This window comes from Salmo salar, chromosome ssa02, assembly GCF_905237065.1.
Source record: "Salmo salar chromosome ssa02, Ssal_v3.1, whole genome shotgun sequence".
Classification (NCBI taxonomy): domain Eukaryota; kingdom Metazoa; phylum Chordata; class Actinopteri; order Salmoniformes; family Salmonidae; genus Salmo; species Salmo salar.
The window spans coordinates 31,749,677-31,771,917 of record NC_059443.1 but is presented as its reverse complement, the minus strand read 5'-3'; the positions used below and the strand labels follow the sequence as shown (position 1 = coordinate 31,771,917).

General features: G+C 44.5%; 1 pseudogene; it reads right to left on the bottom strand.

The window, feature by feature from the left end:
- Positions 1–12,524: 12,524 nt before the first annotated feature.
- On the bottom strand, positions 12,525–21,627 carry LOC106580515 (metalloreductase STEAP4-like; annotated as a pseudogene).
- Positions 21,628–22,241: the final 614 nt, after the last annotated feature.

Sequence of the window (22,241 nt, the reverse complement as noted above, 5' to 3'; positions counted from 1 at the left end):
TCGAGTTCCAACGTGCAGGACTAAGTGAAATAAAATAACGAAAATAGTAATAAAAAACAACACTAGAAATCGAAATAGCACTATATACACAATAATAATTGTGGCAGTGAGGAATAAATAAATATCCATTGGGGTGGAGGCAGAGTAAAGACTGTTGAGCGGGTGGGGTGGAATGACCATAGAGGGAGCAGCAGCATGACCATTGAGTGAAATAAAAACAAGAAACATTTTAATATATATTTTTTTAAAGTAATAATCTACATACTAACAACTGCAACATGGGTGGAATGTCCATATGGGAAGCAGCAGGTAAGGTAAGTGAGATTTGAGGGTGTGGGGGGGAGTAGCGGGGGGGATGTCCATAAGGGGAGTAGCATGGGGAGGGGGGAGCAGGTAGCTGACTAGTGGTGGCTATTCAGCAGCCTGATGGTAGAAACTATTGGCCAGTCTTTCAGTTTTTGCCATGATGCTACCGTACTGCCCACATCTGAGTGTTTGAAGCGGGGAGAACAGGGCATGGCTTGGGTGGCTGGGGTGCCAGATGATCATCTTGGCATTCCTGCGACACCTGGTGTTGTAGGTGTCCTGTAGGGCAGGCAGTGTGCGCTCAATGGTGCGTTCGGCTGCACGTATCACCCACTGAAGAACCTTGCGGTCCGTGGCGGTGGAGTTGCTGTGCCAGGCTGTGATGCAGCCCGACAGTATGCTCTTGATGGTGCTCCTAAGGTCGTTGTGTTCATGGGCCACGAGGGCTGGCCTTCTGTGCAGATGGGGGAGGGGTTGGAGCAAAAAGCCTGCGCAGGGAGTAGATTAAGGGGAGGGTATGGGTACGCAGTCCCTACACCCACTATCTTCACTCCAGCCAGGCAGACTACTGTAAAACATATTACAGCATCCCTCTGCTGATGTAGAATTTCCTGCCACAATGAATTATTTTAAACACAAAATGACTGTGGAATGAATTCACATCAAGCCAAATACTGACACAGAACATGAATAACTGCAGTTTAATCAATTAAATAGGCAGACAACATAGTTAAGGATTTGATAAGAAAATTATGAGGGATGAATGTTCTCTAAACTTTTTGTGTAGTATTAGAATCCTCAGTGGTGTTTCTGTATCAACATCAGTGAATACATGTGAGTATTGGGATAAATGAGCTGTGGTTGTTGTTTTTCTACTGTTAAACCTTCCTAACAGAGGATTAGTTATAGCTATGGTTATAGCTATGGTTTACATGGCTTCTTCTCAGATAAGAATGTTTGGCAACAATGGTCTCAGATGTTGAAAACCAATCCTATCCACATACACGCACACACACCCACACCCACACACACACACACACACACACACACACACACACACACACACACACACACACACACACACACACACACACACACGTTATCTGAGATTGTAGATAGTGTGTAAATAACGCTGTTAGATGCTGGATAATAGGATGCCTCCTGTGAAACATTCTGCTTTGGGCAACAGTTTTCACTCTCATATTATTATATCGCGTGTGTGTGTGTTATTCTCATATTATCAGATTGCTGGTGTTAATTCAGGATAGTTATTTTTTGCTGCAGGGTGCAGCAGGGGTGTGTGTGTGTGTGTGTGTGTGTGTGTGTGTGTGTGTGTGTGTGTGTGTGTGTGTGTGTGTGTGTGTGTGTGTGTGTGTGTGTATGTGTATGTGTGTGTGTGTGTGGCGTGTATGTGTTATTCTCATATTATCAGGTTGCTGGTGTTAATTTTAGATTGTTATTTTTTGCTGCAGGGTGCTTCAGGTTGTGTGTGTGTGTGTAGTGCATGGGTGAACGATGATCTACAAAATTAAATATCAGTGTATATCTTCAGGATGGTATTAAGTTGTAACGACACTAGTAACATTGTGAAACACACTGGCTTACATCCTGCTTTTGCACTAATGTTTAATTTCACACCGAAGAGCAGCTCTGACATCCGTAACAAGGTTATATTTATCCTAGCATGATACAACCACTGACAGCTAAATCACGCAACCGACACAGTACGTACTGTAAGCTCACCGTTTATTTACGTTGTCAGTTTCTTATGGTACACTGTCAGCTGAAAGACATCTAGTGACATGGCCTTTTCAATTTACACAATTATGGAAAGTTGCCAGATAGCATAAAAGATCCTTGGTTGTAATTTGTTTGAGTGATAATGGTTACAGTCTGACTGCCTGTTCTGCCTGTAGTCTGGAAGTCCAAGGCCTTCCAGTTGAGCATGTCGCCGGAGGTCAAGTTCATCTGGTTGGTGCACCTCTGGATCTCACAGGGAGACAGCACGTAGTCCCAAATGTGGACATCTGTCAGCAGGCCAACAAATGACTAACGCTGGTTGAAACACCCGCTGAACGAATCCTGAAACAAGAAACAACAACATGTTGTGTTCTGTAATGGAATGCTTTCTTGTTCTTTTCAATGTTGGATGCTTTATTTTCAAGCAGAAAAGGCTATGTGCATTTTTCAGCTTACATTTCATTCGACCTGGAAAAATAAACAGGTGCGAATTGTGTACTCTAGCAAAAGTTTAATTAGTAGTGAGCAAACACAAAACCGTTAAACATATCTAAACAGAATAAGTTTTACTATCTACTATTTACTGTCATATTTCATTGCAGTTATCACAGTGACTATCTTACCTTGAGGTACAGCACAGCATGTTGTAATCACCACAATTACTAGTAGGAATTTCTCCATCTGGTAAGAATAAAAAACAGTTATTTTGTCTTAATTAACTTTTTTAATGCATCTGAAAAACATCTGCCCTGTATGTTACTGACGGGAACAGTAATATACCATTTATCATAGCTGTGATGAAAAACATTTGCCCTCTATGCTAATAAGCAGACCATTTAAGTTAGATTCATGGTGCTGTTTATAATTTTTTTTAAGTTGACTGAGAACACGTTCTCATGTCCAGCAACGACCTGGGGAATAGTTACAGGGGGGAAGAGAGGGGATGAATGAGCTAATTAGAAGCTGGGGATGATTAGGTGGCCATGATGGTATGAGGGCCAGATTGGGAATTTAGCCAGAACACGGGGGTTCTGTGGGATGGTGGCCAAAGGTTCTTTAGTGACTACAGAGTCAGGACACCCGTTTGACGTCCCATCCAAAAGACGGCACATTACACTGGGCAATGGTTAACATCAATTTGTAAAACACATGATCTTACCTTTTGGGTTGTCAGAGTGCCTTGTTGGTGTGTGTGAGAGAGCTGAATACTTATCTTCTACTTGTTTCCTCATTCATTTCTATCATCAGCAGTTATGACACAAAAAGGAAACGGGTATATTATGCAAACATGACAGGCATTATTGACCTAAACATTCACCAGTTCCCTTACTTATAGAAATATTGACTCAGTCACACAAGAGGAAACATCAGCATAATAGACAACTTGAACTTTAATAGATCTGAGATCTCTTTTTTTGAGTTCGTCAAGAAATGATTCCTAAACCGGGAATTTTACATAAGGGTTTTCATTAATACTGTAGATGTGAACTGAAGAACATAACATTATAAACATTTATTTGATCCAGGTGAACAATAGCAGTCACAAGTTTTGATATAACATTGATAAACTTGCAGCCATAAGTACTTTACAAACACTCACAAAACACATTCATAAAAATAGCATTATACCAAGTACATACAATGAAAGAAAAGGAGATGAGGCTAAAGCAACAGAAAAGGAAACAAACAAATCAACAGAATATTTAAAATGGAGAAAAAAAAAGTAAACTTTTTTGAGCATAAACAAATTAAAAGATACATTTAAACAGTATGGTCCATTTTAAACAGCCTGCATTATTAACCTGTGCATTTTTTGTTTCCTCATAAACCAGGTTGCCATCCAACCTTTTTATGCGAGTAATACACTGCTCAAAAAAATAAAGGGAACACTTAAACAACACAATGTAACTCCAAGTCAATCACACTTCTGTGAAATCAAACTGTCCACTTAGGAAGCAACACTGATTGACAATACATTTCACATGCTGTTGTGCAAATGGAATAGACAACAGGTGGAAATTATAGGCAATTAGCAAGACACCCCCAATAAAGGAGTGGTTCAGCAGGTGGTGACCACAGACCACTTCTCAGTTCCTATGCTTCCTGGCTGATGTTTTGGTCACTTTTGAATGCTGGCGGTGCTTTCACTCTAGTGGTAGCTTGAGACGGAGTCTACAACCCACACAAGTGGCTCAGGTAGTGCAGCTCATCCAGGATGGCACATCAATGCGAGCTGTGGCAAGAAGGTTTGCTGTATCTGTCAGCGTAGTGTCCAGAGGATGGAGGCGCTACCAGGAGACAGGCCAGTACATCAGGAGACGTGGAGGAGGCCGTAGGAGGGCAACAACCCAGCAGCAGGACCGCTACCTCCGCCTTTGTGCAAGGAGGAGGAGGAGGAGCACTGCCAGAGCCCTGCAAAATGACCTCCAGCAGGCCACAAATGTGCATGTCTCTGATCAAACGGTCAGAAACAGACTCCATGAGGGTGGTATGAGGGCCCGACGTCCACAGGTGGGGGTTGTGCTTACAGCCCAACACCGTGCAGGACGTTTGGCATTTGCCAGAGAACACCACGATTGGCAAATTCGCCACTGGCACCCTGTGCTCTTCACAGGTGAAAGCAGGTTCACACTGAGCACATGTGACAGACGTGACAGAGTCTGGAGATGCCGTGGAGAACGTTCTGCTGCCTGCAACATCCTCCAGCATGACCGGTTTGGCGGTGGGTCAGTCATGGTGTGGGGTGGAATTTGTGGGGTGGAATGTGCTCGCCAGAGGTAGCCTGACTGCCATTAGGTACCGAGATGAGATCCTCAGACCCCTTGTGAGACCATATGCTGGTGCGGTTGGCCCTGGGTTCCTCCTAATGCAAGACAATGCTAGACCTCATGTGGCTGGAGTGTGTCAGCAGTTCCTGCAAGAGGAAGGCATTGATGCTATGGACTGGCCTGCACGTTCCCCAGACCTGAATCCAATTGAGCACATCTGGGACATCATGTCTCGCTCCATCCACCAACGCCACGTTGCACCACAGACTGTCCAGGAGTTGGCGGATGCTTTAGTCCAGGTCTGGGAGGAGATCCCTCAGGAGACCATCCGCCACCTCATCAGGAGCATGCCCAGGCATTGTAGGGAGGTCATACAGGCACGTGGAGGCCACACACACTACTGAGCCTCATTTTGACTTTCTTTAAGGACATTACATCAAAGTTGGATCAGCCTGTAGTGTGGTTTTCCACTTTAATTTTGAGTGTGACTCCAAATCCAGACCTCCATGGGTTGATAAATTGGATTTCCATTGATTATTTTTGTGTGATTTTGTTGTCAGCACATTCAACTATGTAAAGAAAAAAGTATTTAATAAGATTATTTCATTCATTCAGATCTAGGATGTGTTATTTTAGTGTTCCCTTTATTTTTTAGAGCAGTGTATATATGTTGGATAAAAAATGTCATGACAGGTTTGATAGAAACTGCACATTTGACGCTAAACTTTCAAATGTTGACGAAACATGCTAGACAAGGTGAGATCTTTTTTTGCGTCTAAAATAAATGATGCGAGAAATGGCGGTGGAAATGCCTTAATGCGCAAATATCAATGCAATAACCATCACGATGGTGTGTGGTCCTCCCATTACAACTCCGGAAAGCATGCAGTTTATCAGGCTACAGATTAAATACAGTTGAAGTCGGAAGTTTACATACACCTTAGCCAAATACATTAAAACTCAGTTTTACACAATTCCTGACATTTAATTCTAGTAAAAAGTCCCTGTCTTATGTCAGTTAGGATCACCACTTTATTTTAAGAATGTGAAATGTCAGAATAATAGTAGAGAGAATGATTAATTTCAGCATTTATTTCTTTCATCACATTCCCAGTGGGTCAGAAGTTTAAGTATACTCAATTAGTATTTGGTAGCATTGCCTTTAAATTGTTTAACTTGGGTCATAGCCTTTCACAAGCTTCCCACAATAAGTTGGGTGAATTTTGGCCCATTCCTCCTGACAGAGCTGGTGTAACTGAGTCAAGTTTGTAGGCCTCCTTGCTCGCACACGCTTCTTCAGTTCTGCCCACAAATTGTCCATAGGATTGAGGTCAGGGCTTTGTGATTGCCACTCCAATACCTTGACTTTGTTGTCCTTAAGCCATTTTGCTGCAACTTTGGAAGTATGCTTGGGGTCATTGTCCATTTGGAAGACCCATTTGTGACCAAGCTTTAACTTCCTGACTGATGTCTTGAGATGTTACTTCAATATATCCACGTAATTTTCCTTTCTCATGATGCAGCAAAGCACCCCCACAACAGGATTCTTACACCCCCGTGCTTCATGGTTAGGATGGTGTTCTTCGGCTTGCAAGCCTCCCCCTTTTTCCTCCAAACATAACAATGGTCATTATGGCCAAACAGTTATATTTTTGTTTCATCAGAGCAGAGGACATTTCTCCAAAAAGTACAATCTTTGTCCCCATGTGCAGTTGCAATCTGTAGTCTGGCTTTTTTTATGGCGGTTTTGGAGCAGCGGCTTCTTCCTTGCTGAGCGGCCTTTCAGGTTATGTTGATACAGGACTCGTTTTACTGTGGATATAGATACGTTTGTTCCTGTTTCCTCCAGCATCTTCCTCCACAAGGTCCTTTGCTTTCTGGGATTGATTTGCACTTTTCGCACCAAAGTACATTCATCTCTAGGAGACAGAACGAGTCTCCTTCCTGATCGGTATGACGGCTGCGTGGTCCCAGGGTGTTGATACTTGCGTACTGTTGTTTGTACATGTCACGTCCTGACCAGTAGAGGGTGTAGTTGGGTCAGGACGTGGCAGAAGGGAGTAAGTGTTTTATTGTTTCATTTAATTTTGGCCGTGTGACTTCCAATCAAGCAGAGCTGTAGAGGGTTGTGGTTGATTGGGAGTCACACATAAGTTGCCTACGTTTCCGTTGTGGGGTGTGGGTAATTGTGCTTGTCACTGTTGTTGCACCTGACAGGACTGTGTTGGCTGTCAGTTTTGTTGTTTTGTTAATTGCATAGTGTTCGTAACATTAAAAATGACGAACCCTAACTCCGCCGCATTTTGGTCCACTTCTTCCGTAGACAGCCGTTACAGAATTACCCACCAAACCAGGACCAAGCGGCGGAAGAGGAAGGAGCAGCAGGACTACTGCGTTATGGACAAATGGACATGGGAACAGATCCTGGACGGAGAGGGACCATGGACTCAGGCTGGGGATTATCGCCTCCCGCAGTGGGAGATTGAAGCGGCGAGAGCGGAGAGGCGATACTACGAGGAGAGAGAGCGCAACGAGCGCGAGAGGCAGCCCCAATATTTTTTTGGGGGGGCACACGGGACAGTCGGTGGAGCTGAGGTCGGAACCAGAGCCAGTCGGGATGACATTGGAGGTGAGCGAGGGCTATGAGACAGAGACTGTGACGGGGTTAATGGGAAAATTAGGAGAGAGAGAGATGAGAGAGCTGCTAGTGTGGTGCATAAAGTACGGCATTCGCCCTAATGAGCGTGTCGTGGGTATGATGTCACCTGAGGCAGCTCTCCATACTCGTCCTGAGGTGCGTGCTGGTTGTCTGGTAAAGACTGTGCCTGCGCCCAGAAACAGGCCTCCTCCATGTCTTCCCAGCCCTGCACATCCTGTACCTACACCCAGAACCAAGCCTCCTGCATGTCTTCCTATCCTGGTCAAGCCCGTGCCTCCTCCACGGACCAGTACTCCAGTGGGTCTCCCTATCCTGGTCAAGCCCGTGCCTCCTCCACGGACCAGTACTCCAGTGGGTCTCTCTATCCTGGTCAAGCCCGTGTCTCCTCCACGGACCAGTCCTCCAATGGATCTCCCTATCCTGGTCAAGCCCGTGTCTCCTCCACGGACCGGTCCTCCAGTGGGTCTCTCCACCCTGGTCTCTCCTGTGCCACCTCCTCAAGCCAGGCCTCCGTTATGTCTCCCCAGCCTGGTGAATCCTGAGTCGGAGCTGCCCGCCAGTCAACAGTCGTCGGAGCTGCCCGCCAGTCAACAGTCGTCGGAGCTGCCCGCCAGTCAACAGTCGTCGGAGCTGCCCGCCAGTCAACAGTCGTCGGAGCTGCCCGCCAGTCAACAGTCGTCGGAGCTGCCCGCCAGTCAACAGTCGCCAGAGAGGTCAGACTGCCCTGAACTGCCGGAGTGGCCGGACTGCCCTGAACTGCCGGAGTGGCCAGACTGCCCTGAACTGCCGGAGTGGCCGGACTGCCCTGAACTGCCGGAGTGGCCGGACTGCCCTGAACTGCCGGAGTGGCCGGACTGCCCTGTTCTGCCGGAGTGGCCGGACTGCCCTGTTCTGCCGGAGTGGCCGGACTGCCCTGTTCTGCCGGAGTGGCCGGACTGCCCTGTTCTGCCGGAGTGGCCAGACTGCCCTGAACTGCCGGAGTGGCCGGACTGCCCTGAACTGCCGTAGTGGCCGGACTGCCCTGAACTGCCGGAGTGGCCGGACTGCCCTGAACTGCCGGAGTGGCCGGACTGCCCTGTTCTGCCGGACTGCCCTGTTCTGCCGGAGTGGCCGGACTGCCCTGTTCTGCCGGAGTGGCCGGACTGCCCTGTTCTGCCGGAGTGGCCGGACTGCCCTGTTCTGCCGGAGTGGCCAGACTGCCCGGTTCTGCCAGAGGTGCCCGCCTGCCCTGATCTGCCAGGGTGCCCGGCCTGTCAGGATCAGCCCGAGTGGTCCTCCTGCCCTCCGGTCCAGCCCGAGTGGTCCTCCTGCCCTCCGGTCCAGCCCGAGTGGTCCTCCTGCCCTCCGGTCCAGCCCGAGTGGTCCTCCTGTCCTCCGGCCCAGCCCGAGTGGTCCTCCTGCCCTCCGGTCCAGCCCGAGTGGCCCGCATGCCTTCCGGCCCAGCCCGAGTGGCCCGCATGCCTTCCGGCCCAGCCCGAGTGGCCCGCATGCCTTCCGGCCCAGCCCGAGTGGCCCGCATGCCTTCCGGCCCAGCCCGAGTGGCCCGCATGCCTTCCGGCCCAGCCCGAGTGGCCCGCATGCCTTCCGACCCAGCCCGAGTGGCCCGCATGCCTTCCGACCCAGCCCGAGTGGTCCGTCTGCCAGGGTCAGCCCGAGTGGCCAGTCTGCCCGGCGCAGCGATCGGCGCCAACAGAGTGGGTGACGCCGAAGGTGGAGCGAGGTCCACGTCCTGCACCTGAGCCACCTCCAGGATAGGTGGGTTGGGGAGGGAGGGTGTAGCACAGTGCCGTCGGTGACGGCAGCCACCCTCCCTTCCCTCCCTTATTGTTTAGGTGTTCCTTTTTGTTGGGGATTTTTTTTGTGTTTTCCTTTTTGTAGGTGCATCCCGGGGTCTGCACCTTGAGGGGGGGGTACTGTCACGTCCTGACCAGTAGAGGGTGTAGTTGGGTCAGGACGTGGCAGAAGGGAGTAAGTGTTTTATTGTTTCATTTAATTTTGGCCGTGTGACTTCCAATCAAGCACAGCTGTAGAGGGTTGTGGTTGATTGGGAGTCACACATAAGTTGCCTACGTTTCCGTTGTGGGGTGTGGGTAATTGTGCTTGTCACTGTTGTTGCACCTGACAGGACTGTGTTGGCTGTCAGTTTTGTTGTTTTGTTAATTGCATAGTGTTCGTAACATTAAAAATGACGAACCCTAACTCCGCCGCATTTTGGTCCACTTCTTCCGTAGACAGCCGTTACAGTACAGATGAACGTGGTACCTTCAGGTGTTTGGAAATTGCTCCCATGGATGAACCAGACTTGAGGAGGTTTCCCGAGGTCTTGGCCGATTTCTTTTGATTTTCCCATGATGTCAAGCAAAGAGGCACTGAGTTTGAAAGTAGGCCTTTAAATACATCCACAGGTACACCTCCAATTGACTCAAATGATGTCAATTAGCCTATCAGAAGCTTCTAAAGCCATGACATCATTTTCTGGAATTTTCCAAGCTGTTTGAAGGCACAGTCAACTTAATGTATGAAAACTTCTGACCCACTGGAATTGTGATACAGTGAATTATAAGTAAAAGAATCTGTCAGTAAACAAAAATGACTTGTGTCATGCACAAAGTAGATGTCCTAACCGACTTGCCAAAACTATAGTTTGTTAACAAGAAATTTGTGGAGTGGTTGAAAAAACGAGTTTTAATGACTCCAGCCTAAGTGTATGTAAACTTCCGATTTCAACTGTATGTCAAATGGCCGATGAGCACCGATACATTTTAGCTAGAATTTATCTTCATATGACAAGGATTGAAAAGGATTTGCCAGTAGATTGTCGACTGGAATCATGATGGTGACTGCTTGTTTAACTTGCTAGCTAAGATTTTTGTATGCGGCTTTATTAACTCAATTATATATATTTTTTACATTATTTGCAAACTGATGTGTGACATGTATTAATGTCAAAATAACATGCAAAACAGTCAACAAAAACATGACATTTATTTTGCTAAACAGGTGGGGCTGAATGATGGGTTGCCACTGATTGTGTATCACTTTTGCCATTAACTGTTCTTTCATGAACAAATCACAAAATTCTCCAAAAGTCTAATAGGCACATAGGCTAATGGAATTTCACACAATATTTGGTGTGTGTAGTATTTTATTAAGTAAGTAAGTGAGGAAAAATATATACCCATTTATTTTATTGATGCAATACAAATAATTAACCTTGTCACTTCAGTTATGTCTAAAAGATCTCACTGGGCACACACACTGGTTGAATCAACATTGTTTTCACATTATTCCTGTGTTTTTAGTGTTGGTACAAGCTGTTTCTGGGAGTGTGTCTTTGTGCTTTGCCTCTTCATCTATGTATTTAGATCTTTGGCATCTACACAAACAGACAGTTATATCCACTAAAAATGTAAGTGCTCCCCATAACAGAAGACACTGTGGGCCACTTTGTCTATCCAGTGATGAAAGGGAAGCCTGTTGCTGGGTTTCAGAGAGTCTGTTTTTTGGAGGAAATAACAACACTCTGCCCCAGAGAGGATCACACTGATAAATGTTTTTTATGTGTCTGACCTGCAACTGGAGATGTATCAGACAGACACAAAATATAAATTGAAACACTTTTATATGTCTCTGAAACCTGTGTTTCATCCGGGGACAACTGTACATTCGGTCAAAGAAGAGAGAGGATATACAGTAAGAGAGAGGATATGAGAGAGAGAGAGAGCGAGAGCTTTCACCAGTGAAAACTAGTGTCTGGTTTACGTATGGTTACAAATACATGCATTAAAATGCAACAATGTTTACAGTGTAATACAAAAATAAATACGACTGCATATCAATTAACCTGTTAGGGCTAGGGGGCAGTATTGACACGGCCGGATAAAAAACGTACCCGATTTAATCTGGTTACTACTCCTGCCCAGTAACTAGAATATGCATATAATTATTGGCTTTGGATAGAAAACACCCTAAAGTTTCTATAACTGTTTGAATGGTGTCTGTGAGTATAACAGAACTCATATGGCAGGCCAAAACCTGAGAAGATTCCATGCAGGAAGTGGCCTGTCTGACAAGTTGTAGTTTATCTTGGCTCTTTTTATTGAAGTCTGAGGATCTTTGCTATAACGTGACACTTCCTACGGCTGAAAAAAGCTGAACGATATCGAGGCAGCCTCTGGCTGAAACACACTATCGCGTTTGGCAAGTGGCCGATCAGAGTACTATGGGCTTAGGCGCGTGCCCGAGTCGACCCCATGCTTTATTTTCTTTCGTCTGTTTACCTAAACGCAGATTCCCGGTCGGAATATTATCGCTTTTTTATGAGAAAAATGGCATAAAAATTGATTTTAAACAGCGGTTGACATGCTTCGAAGTACGGTAATGGAATATTTTCACATTTTTTGTCACGAATTGCGCCATGCTCGTCACCCTTATTTACCCTTTCGGATAGTGTCTTGAACGCATGAACAAAACGCCGCTATTTGGATATAACAATGGATTATTTGGGACCAAACCAACATTTGTTATTGAAGTAGAAGTCCTGGGAGTGCATTCTGACGAAGACAGCAAAGGTAATAACATTTTTCTTATAGTAAATCTGACTTTGGTGAGTGCTAAACTTGCTGGGTGTCTAAATAGCTAGCCCTGTGATGCCGGGCTATCTACTGAGAATATTGCAAGATGTGCTTTCACCGAAAAGCTATTTTAAAATCGGACATATCGAGTGCATAGAGGAGTTCTGTATCTATAATTCTTAAAATAATTGTTATGCTTTTTGTGAACGTTTATCGTGAGTAATTTAGTAAATTCACCGGCAGTGTTCGGTGGGAATGCTAGTCACATGCTAGTCACATGCTAATGTAAAAAGCTGGTTATTGATATAAATATGAACTTGATTGAACAAAACATGCATGTATTGTATAACATAATGTCCTAGGGTTGTCATCTGATGAAGATCATCAAAGGTTAGTGCTGCATTTAGCTGTGGTTTGGGTTTATGTGACATTATATGCTAGCTTGAAAAATGGGTGTCTGATTATTTCTGGCTGGGTACTCTGCTGACATAATCTAATGTTTTGCTTTCGATGTAAAGCCTTTTTGAAATCGGACAGTGTGGTTAGATTAATGAGAGTCTTGTCTTTAAAATGGTGTAAAATAGTCATATGTTTGAAAAATTGAAGTTTTTGCATTTTTGAGGTATTTGAATAACGCGCCACGGGATTACACTGGCTGTTGAGTAGGTGGGACGCAAGCGTCCCACCTAGCCCATAGAGGTTATATGTTATTGTTGGTTTTTGATCCAAGAAACATTGCAAACAATGATTGAATGGTAGCCAACCTTTAAGGGTATAATAGCAAAGAAACAAGAGTTCATGCCTTGAAGACAAAACTGTCATCACACTGAGGGTGTTATTTTGTGGGTGTCTGTGTGTGTCTTTGTGTGTGTGTCCTCTAAGGTATCAGTGGTTGGCTGTCTTTAGGGTTCCTCTGATCTGCCCCCCTCTCCCATCCCTGGTGTATGCGGGTGATGGTTCGGTCCACACAGGGGGTGATGAGCAGCAGCTTGAGCAGCAGCACCACAGAGGGAAGCACCAGACACAGCATGTAGCCTGGTGGGGTGTACCACTTGTAGGTGGAGGAACGCAGGAACTTGTTCCAGCCATACAGGTAGGTGTGAGCCGTACACAACAGCAGAGTCAGGTGACCCAGCTTGGACTGGTGGGGGAGAAAAGAACACATAAACACGTGAACCACACACACGCCAGGCACGTGCACAGATAGAGGTCTAAGGGAGTTTCAGCACCTGCCCTTTTGCTCTCCCATGAGAAAATATTTTCTCTATTGTTATCTAAGTGAATTGCCCATCAAACTAGTTAATTTCTAATTGTTTTTATCTTGGAAAGTTTCCCCACCCTAGCTGCCAAGAAGCCATTCTCGGCTATCAATCAAGTTAAAGTAGCTAGCTTGTGTAACTATCTTAGCTGGCATGCCTGCTGGCAAGGTTGGTAGACTTGAAAAAAGCAAGCAGTTACTAAATAAGACTCACATTCCTTTCAAGCTTTTACCCACATTTTAGCAGAGATGCAGAGAAGAATATTTAGTTTCTTTAAAAAAAGGAACCACCAGTCAGGAGGATACATGGAATTAAGCATAATGATTATGGCTCTAGATTACAGGAAAAAGCTGCTTCAGGTTGTCATGATGTTGGCCTGTGGGTAAGGTTTATGACCCCCCCCCCCATAAATACCTTTCTCCCTTCCCTCTCTCTGACTCTACTGAAAGACTCTTGAATAGCCTTTGTTAAACATAGAGAGTCTGGGAACATCAAACAAGTGGGGGGAAAGGAACCATATTTCGGTAATAGAACCAGAAAATATGCGTTGGTACTTAATGTATATGATGTCTGTTCGGTGGTCATCTGAGACATTACGACTGATGACAGGACGACATAAACTGTATCTGGGAAAGTCTACACATTCTAGTTATCAGATACACATGGAATTGTTGTGCAAATTAAATGTTTGAATATGAAACTATTTGTGATACGATTAAATGTAATTTTAGCTTCCAAATGAGACAATTGGGTTTTCATAAGGTTAGAGCCCTGCTCAATCAGTGGCCCGCCCCTGTGAAGAGACATGGGTTATAAACTATGAAACACACCCTTCTCTCCCTCCACTATATAAGCCCTTGACGAAAATGTAACCTCCTCGTCTGAGGACAATAGGACGACGGTCCATACGTTAAAAAGGACTAACATGTCAACTACAGAACTAAGCCAATCTCAGCGTGAGCTTTGGTTGTGAATGGTATGAACTTTGAACTCTTATTCACTAAAGAAGTGAGACCTCGTAGCCGTTGAGTTCGCAACAGCAGCTGTAAACGTGGGCTTGGAAACGACGTATCCAGTCTAACACACAACGAAGATACTACAACGTATCCAATTTACCACCAGAGACATTCTTCCAAGGACAGGAAGATCTCTGTTGGCCAACACGGCCAGCATCTATGACCAACCTACCGAAGCGCAGCTCAGAGTAAATATTTATTGCATTTTCCTTTTCCAAATGGCCGGTAATTTAGAATGCATAAGCTACTGTATTTACGATAGCACAGCTTCTTCCTTTGTTCCTCAGCCTTCCCGCTCTTTCATTCAAGCCCAACCCCCTCTCTTTGTGTAACAAGCCATCATACAGGTTCCGTCCACCAGGGACGTTTTCTGTATGACATAATTTGCTTTCTGTGTATATGTAATTCTGTGTGATTAGTTAGGTATTTAGGAAATAAATAATTAAACCCAATTTTGTATTGCTGATTCAATTTTTTAGCCAGGGTTCGTGAAGATAACCAAGAATTTACAACTTTCAGATGAGACTGAAATAAGGTGACGATTAATATTGACTGCTATTGATGTAAAATATTACTAGGTCTTTCAGAGTTTATTCGGAAGATAACAGCTCTATAAACACTCTTTCGTGGTGCCCCGACTGTCTAGTTAATTACATTTACATGATTAGCTCAATCAGATAATATTAATTACAGAGAAAGGATTTTATAGAATAGCATGTCATATCACTTAATCCGGCATAGCCAAAGACACGACAAAGTGTTTGACAAATGTAAAATGCTCCAACGTCCGGATGGGGGACCTAGCCATCACCCAGCTATCCTCACGTACCTTGTGCCCCTCAGATTTTTTAGGGTGCATGCCGCCCCTGTGTGCGCACACAGACACATACACTAACAGGATCTCTAGGTGAATTCTCCTGGCCTGTTGTAATATATTCCTCCTAAATTACATCTGATGAATAATTTAACATTTAAATCACTGCATCAATTTCAGGGAAATTAATGAACTAGAGAATGAGCCGGAGTTCTCCTGACCCAGTTACATTTATGAATGAGTGTGTGTACTCTCTGTAGTGATGGGAATACAGCTTCATATCCCCAACGCATAACCTCTGGCTTGTCTGCTGAAAATCAGATTACTTTCCTGGAGTTTTATTGCATTCTGGCCTGGATGTTGGCTCTGCACCCCGCATGAATACGTTAATAAGGGAAACACTGAAGGAGATAAGTGTACAAATTAGGGATGGGAATTGCCAGGGACTTCACAATGCGACATTGTCACGATACTTAGGTGCGATACAGTATGTCTGCTGCAGAAAGACGAGAGAGCATGAGAAAAATAGTTTTTTATCAGTCATGGAAATAAAAGTGCTGAAAACATTGGCTCACTATTTAAAAAGAAGATGGAGAACAAGCTATAGGATGAAAAATACCAGGGGCACAGCCAACTAGCGCTATCTAGGCAAATCGCTACTTGGAGTCAAAGTATCAATATAATATCGCCATCGCTAGTAAAAATGGGCAGAAAATGTTTGCCTATCAAGTGAGTCTGGCCTAAGCATTCAGTGTGACCGGTCCTGCTGATCCCACCTGTATGAAGCTGAACTCCCTCCAGCTAAGAACGTTACTGATGGAGGGAAGAGATGTGATTCCTAATAGGACGTACAGGCCAAATCCCAGAATTCCCAGGGACAAGTAGGAGTCACCATGCCAGGCCGTTGTGGTATCAAACGTTGTAATCCTGTTCTCTCTGATCTGAGAGAGAGAGAGAGAGAGTGAGAGAAGAGAAAGAGTGAGAGAATGAGGGAGCGTGAGAGCAAGAGAGAGGCGTAATCCAGTATAATCAAAACCAGTGCTTGAATCCTGCTATATAGGTGTGTGTCCAATGTACAGATGTATGATCTTAATATGACCAGTATTGTGTCACAGCAAAATAATCCTGCAGCAACAGGATTTGAATGTTTTGTCTGTTCACACTTTTCCACTAATGTAATGTTACTTGATTGGTGGTTAGGCTATTAGCTGACCAAAATTAGGCTACATGAAAAGTGCAACGCTGTTAAGACATGCTCCGGAACTTTGGTGACTAAGAAAGTATTTTTTAAACCTCCTGCTTTGGGCTGGATGTCTCAATGTGTAGTTCATACATTCATAATCAATGAGTAAAATGACTTTCTTACCTCAATTAGCCACAGAACACTTAGTTTGAAAGCGACTGTTTTCTTGAAGCTGTGCCATGCCATTTTCCCTACATTTCCTCCGTATGGGCCAGCCTCCTAGCAATTTGAGTTCTAGCCAAAGAGCTTCAGCCCCTCACATTTGAGTGACAGCTAGCAAGAGGCCTGCCCAGCGTTATTGAATGAGGTTGCAGGGCGGGCCCAACGGCTCAGTGCCCACAGCAGTGAGAGAGAAACCAATGACGTGGTGCACATATATAACGTACTACGTATTTTTGGGGACCACTTTTGGCTAATGACTGCTACTTTCAGAACTACTGGCAAAGAAGTATACAAAAGTTCAGGAGAATCTCTTTAATGTAACCATGTATTAGTGTGAATTTATGTAAATCCTGCGGCGCCGGGAAATTCTCAGCGACAACAGAGTGGTCAAATTAAGATCTTACATCTGTACACAATTTTGTCTATTCAATGTTAACTGTTTTGAAAGAGTTTAATTTGGACCTTACAGCTAGGTATGTGTTCTTACCAGAGAGACAGTGTGTTCAGTGACCCAGAATATCAGATAGTACCTGAGAACAAAATCAATACTTTCTTTACTAAAAACTAAATGAAGATACATGCCACTGTGTGTGTATGCGTGTGCATTTGAGTGTGTGCTCCACTGACTGTATGGGTAAGATCAGTATATAGAGCACATGCAGAAAGGCGAACCCCAGCGACAGTAGACCCAGCTATTTCCTGCACAGCATCGAGCGATCCAGCCAATTAGGGAAGCGCCTAATGTTAAACATACATAAACACTTATAATCAACATAAATACATATGCAACATCGTGTGAACATACATGCATGCAAACACACACACACACACACACACACACACACACACACACACACACACACACACACACACACACACACACACACACACACACACACACACACACACACACACACACACACACACACACACACACACTCTGTAGAGCTGCAGGAAGGAAGCCAGGACACCAGGCAGGTAACAGAGAGACTGCATGACCAGAGACACGATGGGATACACCTGGAGAGAACACACACACACCTTGAACAGCTGACAACACACATAGAAACAAACAGAACACAAACACTCAGAGGGCCTGTGGGCCAGTACCTGGTTGGCCAGTGAGACCATGATTCTGAAGGAGATGTCTTCACCCTGGGTGACGTATGCATAGATGATGTCTCTGATCAGCAGGTAGAAGAAGAAGGCAGCGCTGAGGCCGATAGCGATGCGCAGGGGGAGCCTCCACTGGGGGAACAGCTGCAGGGGGAAGTCCTCCAGCTCCCGGGCCACTGAGAGAGATCCTTGGTCCAGGGCACTGAGTCCCAGCTTGGTGGCTACCGCCATCACTGCCTGCTTGGCCTTTGCACTTTCCCCTCAGATATACACCTGACATATATTTATGCACATACAGTGGGTTCCGAAATCATTTACACCCTTGATAAAGATGAGCAAACGTTCCTGTACAAAATAAATCATTCAAATACATTCAAAAATTTGGGAAATTATAATATTTTGTACTAATACAATTGCTGAGAGAAAGATATTTTGTTTAACAAGTCACGTAATGAGTTGCATGAACTCACTCTCTGTGCAATAATAATGTTGGATGTCTACCTCATATCTGTACCACACACATACACTTATCTGTAAGGTCCCACAGTCGAGCAGGGAATTTCAAAAACAGATTCAACCACAAAGACCAAGGAGGTTTTCCAATGCCTCGCAAAGAAGGGCACCTATTGGTGGATGGGTAAAACATTTTAAAACATTGAGCATGGTGAAGTTATTAATTACACTTTGGATGGTGTATCTATACACCCAGTCACTACAAAGATACTGGCGTCCTTCCTAACTCAGTTGTCGGAGAGTAAGGAAACCGCTCAGGGATTTCACCATTAGGCCAATGGGGACTTTAAATACTAATCTAAATGGCAGAGTGAGAAGAAGGAAGATTGTACAGAATAACAATATTCCAAAACGTACATCGTGTTTGCAATAATGCACTAAAGTAAAACTGCAAAAAAAATGTGGCAAATAAATTTACTTTGTTTTCCTGAATACAAATTATTATGTTTGGGAAAAAAACAACACAACACATCACTGAGTACCACTCTTCATATATTCAAGCATGGTGGTGGCTGCATTATGCTATGGGTATGCTTGTCATTGGCAAGGACTAGGGAGTTTTTTTAAATGATACAAAATAATTATATTCATGCTATTCATGGGCAAAATTCTAGAGCAAAACCTGGTTCAGTCTGCTTTCCAACAGATACTGGGAGTCAAATTCACCTTTCAGCGGGACAATAACCTAAAACACAAGGCCAAATATACACTGGAGTTACTTACGAAGACGACATTGACTGTTCCTGAGGGGCCTAGTTACAGTTTCACTTAAATCGGCTTGAAGATTTATGGCAAGACTTAAAAATGACTGTCGAGCAATGATCAACAACCAACTTGACAGAGCATGAATAATTTTTTTATGAATAATGTGCAAATATTGTACAATCCATGTTATACTTATCTAATCTAGATATATTAGTGTTTTATTTTTCATTATTTTTACAAATGTGGACACGCTTTAAATTAGTGGATTCGGCCATTTCAACCACACCCGTTGCTGACAGGTGTATAAAAACGAGCACACAACCATGCAATCTCCATAGACAAACATTGACAGTAGAATGACCTTACTGAAGAGCTCAGTGACTTTCAACATGGCACCTTCATAGGATGCCACCTTTCCAACAAGTCAGTTTGTCACATTTCTGACCAACCAGAGCTGCCCCACTCAACTGTAAGTGCTGTTATTGTGAAGTGGAAACATCTAGGAGCAACAACTGCTCAGCCGCGAAGTGGTAGGCCACTCAAGCTCACAAAATGGGACCACTGAGTGCTGAAGCGTGTAACGCGTAAAAACCATCTGTCTTCAGTTGCAACACTCATAACCGAGTTCCAAATTGCCTCTGGAAGCAACGTCAGCACAAGAGCTGTTCATCAGGAGCTTCATGAAATGGGTTTCCATGGCCGAGCAGCCGCACACAAGCCTAATATCACCATAAGCAATGCCAAAGCGTCGGCTGGAGTGGTGTAAAGCTCACCGCCATTGGACTCTAGAGCAATGGAAACACGTTCTCTGGAGTGATGAATCACGCTTTACCATCTGGCAGTCCGACGGACAAATATGGCTTTGGCGGATGCCAGGAGAATGCTACCTGCCCCAATGTATAGTGACCAACTGAAAAGTTTGGTGGAGGAGGAATAATGGTCTGGGGATGTTTTTCATGGTTCGGGCTAACGCTACAGCATACAATGACATTCTAGACGATTCTGTGCTTCCAACATTATGGCAACAGTTTGGGGAAGGTCCTTTCCTGTTTCAGCATGACAATGAGGTCCATACAGAAATGGTTTGTCAAGATCGGGGTGGAAGAACTTGACTGGCCTGCACAGAGCCCTAACCTCAACCCCATGGAACACCTTTGGGATAATTTGGAATTCCAACTGCAAGCCAGGCCTAATCGCCCAACATCAGTGCTCGACCTCACTAATGCTCTTGTGGCTGATGGAAGTAAGTCCCCGCAGCAATGTTTCAACATCTAGTGGAAAGCCTGTCCAGAGGAGTGGAGGCTGTTTCAGCAGAAAAGGGGGGACCAACTCCATATTAATGCCCATAATTTTAGAATGAGATGTTCAATGAGCAGGTGTCCACATACCTTTGGTCATTTAGTGTACAATATATAGACTTGAATCTAGTAGCCAATTGTTTTCATGGGCATGGCTTGAACCTCAGTGTGTGTACCTGTCTGTTGGCATCTGAAGGTCGATTCTGCAGGCTCCAGGCAGACAGGGTGTTGAAGCCTTTAACCACCTCAGCTCCAGGGACCAGAATGCTCAGGTACATTTAACCACATTTACATTACATCAACATATAAAAACATTCATAATTTACAAAAAAACATACACATAATAACAACATATACTACATTGCTCTCACCTTTGCAGGTATTCTGTGTTGGCCTCTGGGTACTGATTCTTCCTCAGGTTGTTACTGACGTCCCCCAACACCTGCAATTCAACATGGAATCAAATACACTGATTCATACATTCTATTGGCTAAATACACGGGGACATAGAATATATTGGCTAAATACGCTGACAAAACAGATTTTCATACAAATAGCAGAAGTTAAAAAAAATGTCTGATACCTTCCCCTTTAGCTGATTGGCCAGTGGTACAAGGAAGTCATAGTGTTCTCTCTGGACAGCAATGAAGATCAGACGGGTTGACTGGGCAGCTGCAGCATGGCCCAGGACCTGCATATACATTATCAACATATTGATACACACTTAAACACACATACAGTATATTCACATGTACTCCTTCAAACATAAACAAATATATTGAAATACATTTACAACACAGTAAAAACACATATACACATTTAACATATCACCACATAAAACCAGATCTATTTTATTTTGTACCTGTGCTCCGTGGGGTATGAGGCTGCTGCTGCTGTGGGGCCGTCGGCTGCCAAACACCACCCCGTACCCCGCCTGCAGCAGACGCAGGCCCAGAGAGCACCCCAGGTCCCCTGTCCCAAACACACACACCCTCTCACACTCAGGTGGGGCAGGGACAGCCTCCCTCATCGGAGACAGGGATACACACTCACTCTTCTCCTCACTCCTCTCCTGACCCGTCATGCCTGAACAGAGACAGGCAAAGATCTCCTCGAGTCACTGAATCAACAGAATGTGTCAGAAAGACCAAAGAGTTTAAAATACCTTCCTGAAGTTGCAATCACAGAAAAAGTACATCCACATAAATGGAGCTCGCAGATGAACGTCCCTTTCACTTCGCTAAGTTCTTCAGCAGACACATCCTCTAGACAGAGTTACAGTCCAGATAGAGCACTGTCAATCAATGCTAGGACAGCTTACTGTAGTTGAACTCCTGCAATGAAATGTTCTCTTTATTACATGTCCCAAAACTATAGTCTTCATAGTTGGAGCAGCTCCTCTGAGTTATCCAGATTAAAGTCCTGACTGACTGACTGAGACACTACAGACTGAGTCTCTATTTGTATCTGGGCTCCTGGTGTGAGGAGGGAATGAATTAGTCTCTCTGCCAAGCTGTAAACTTCATTGTAAGAGGAGCGGTGTGTTTTTGCTTGTGCATTTCCTTGTGTGTGTGTGTGCAGGAAAACCCATGGTACTCACTCTATAGTGTCTCTGAGGAGAGGCCAGTGGTTTCTGGGAAGCAGGGAGGTTAGATAGTAGTGGAATACCAGACCTGGAGATGTCAGGTCACAGTGATCTTTCTGGGATTAGGCAATCTACAAGTCACGTCCACACACACACACACACACACACACACACACACACACACACACACACACACACACACACACACACACACACACACACACACACACACACACACACACACACACACACACACACACACACACACACACACACACACACACACACACACACAGTCTGTGCTCTATCATAAAGAAATATCAAAATGAAATACATTTTTAAAGTAGTATGTATTTTGCTACAAGAGTTACTAAATGGTGTACAGGTGCTTTCACAGTTCATGACAATAACACATCAGATACACTTTGGTTTGATGTAATCTGTTTTCATAAACTACCTTACCTCAGTTTTTAGCTCAATGAT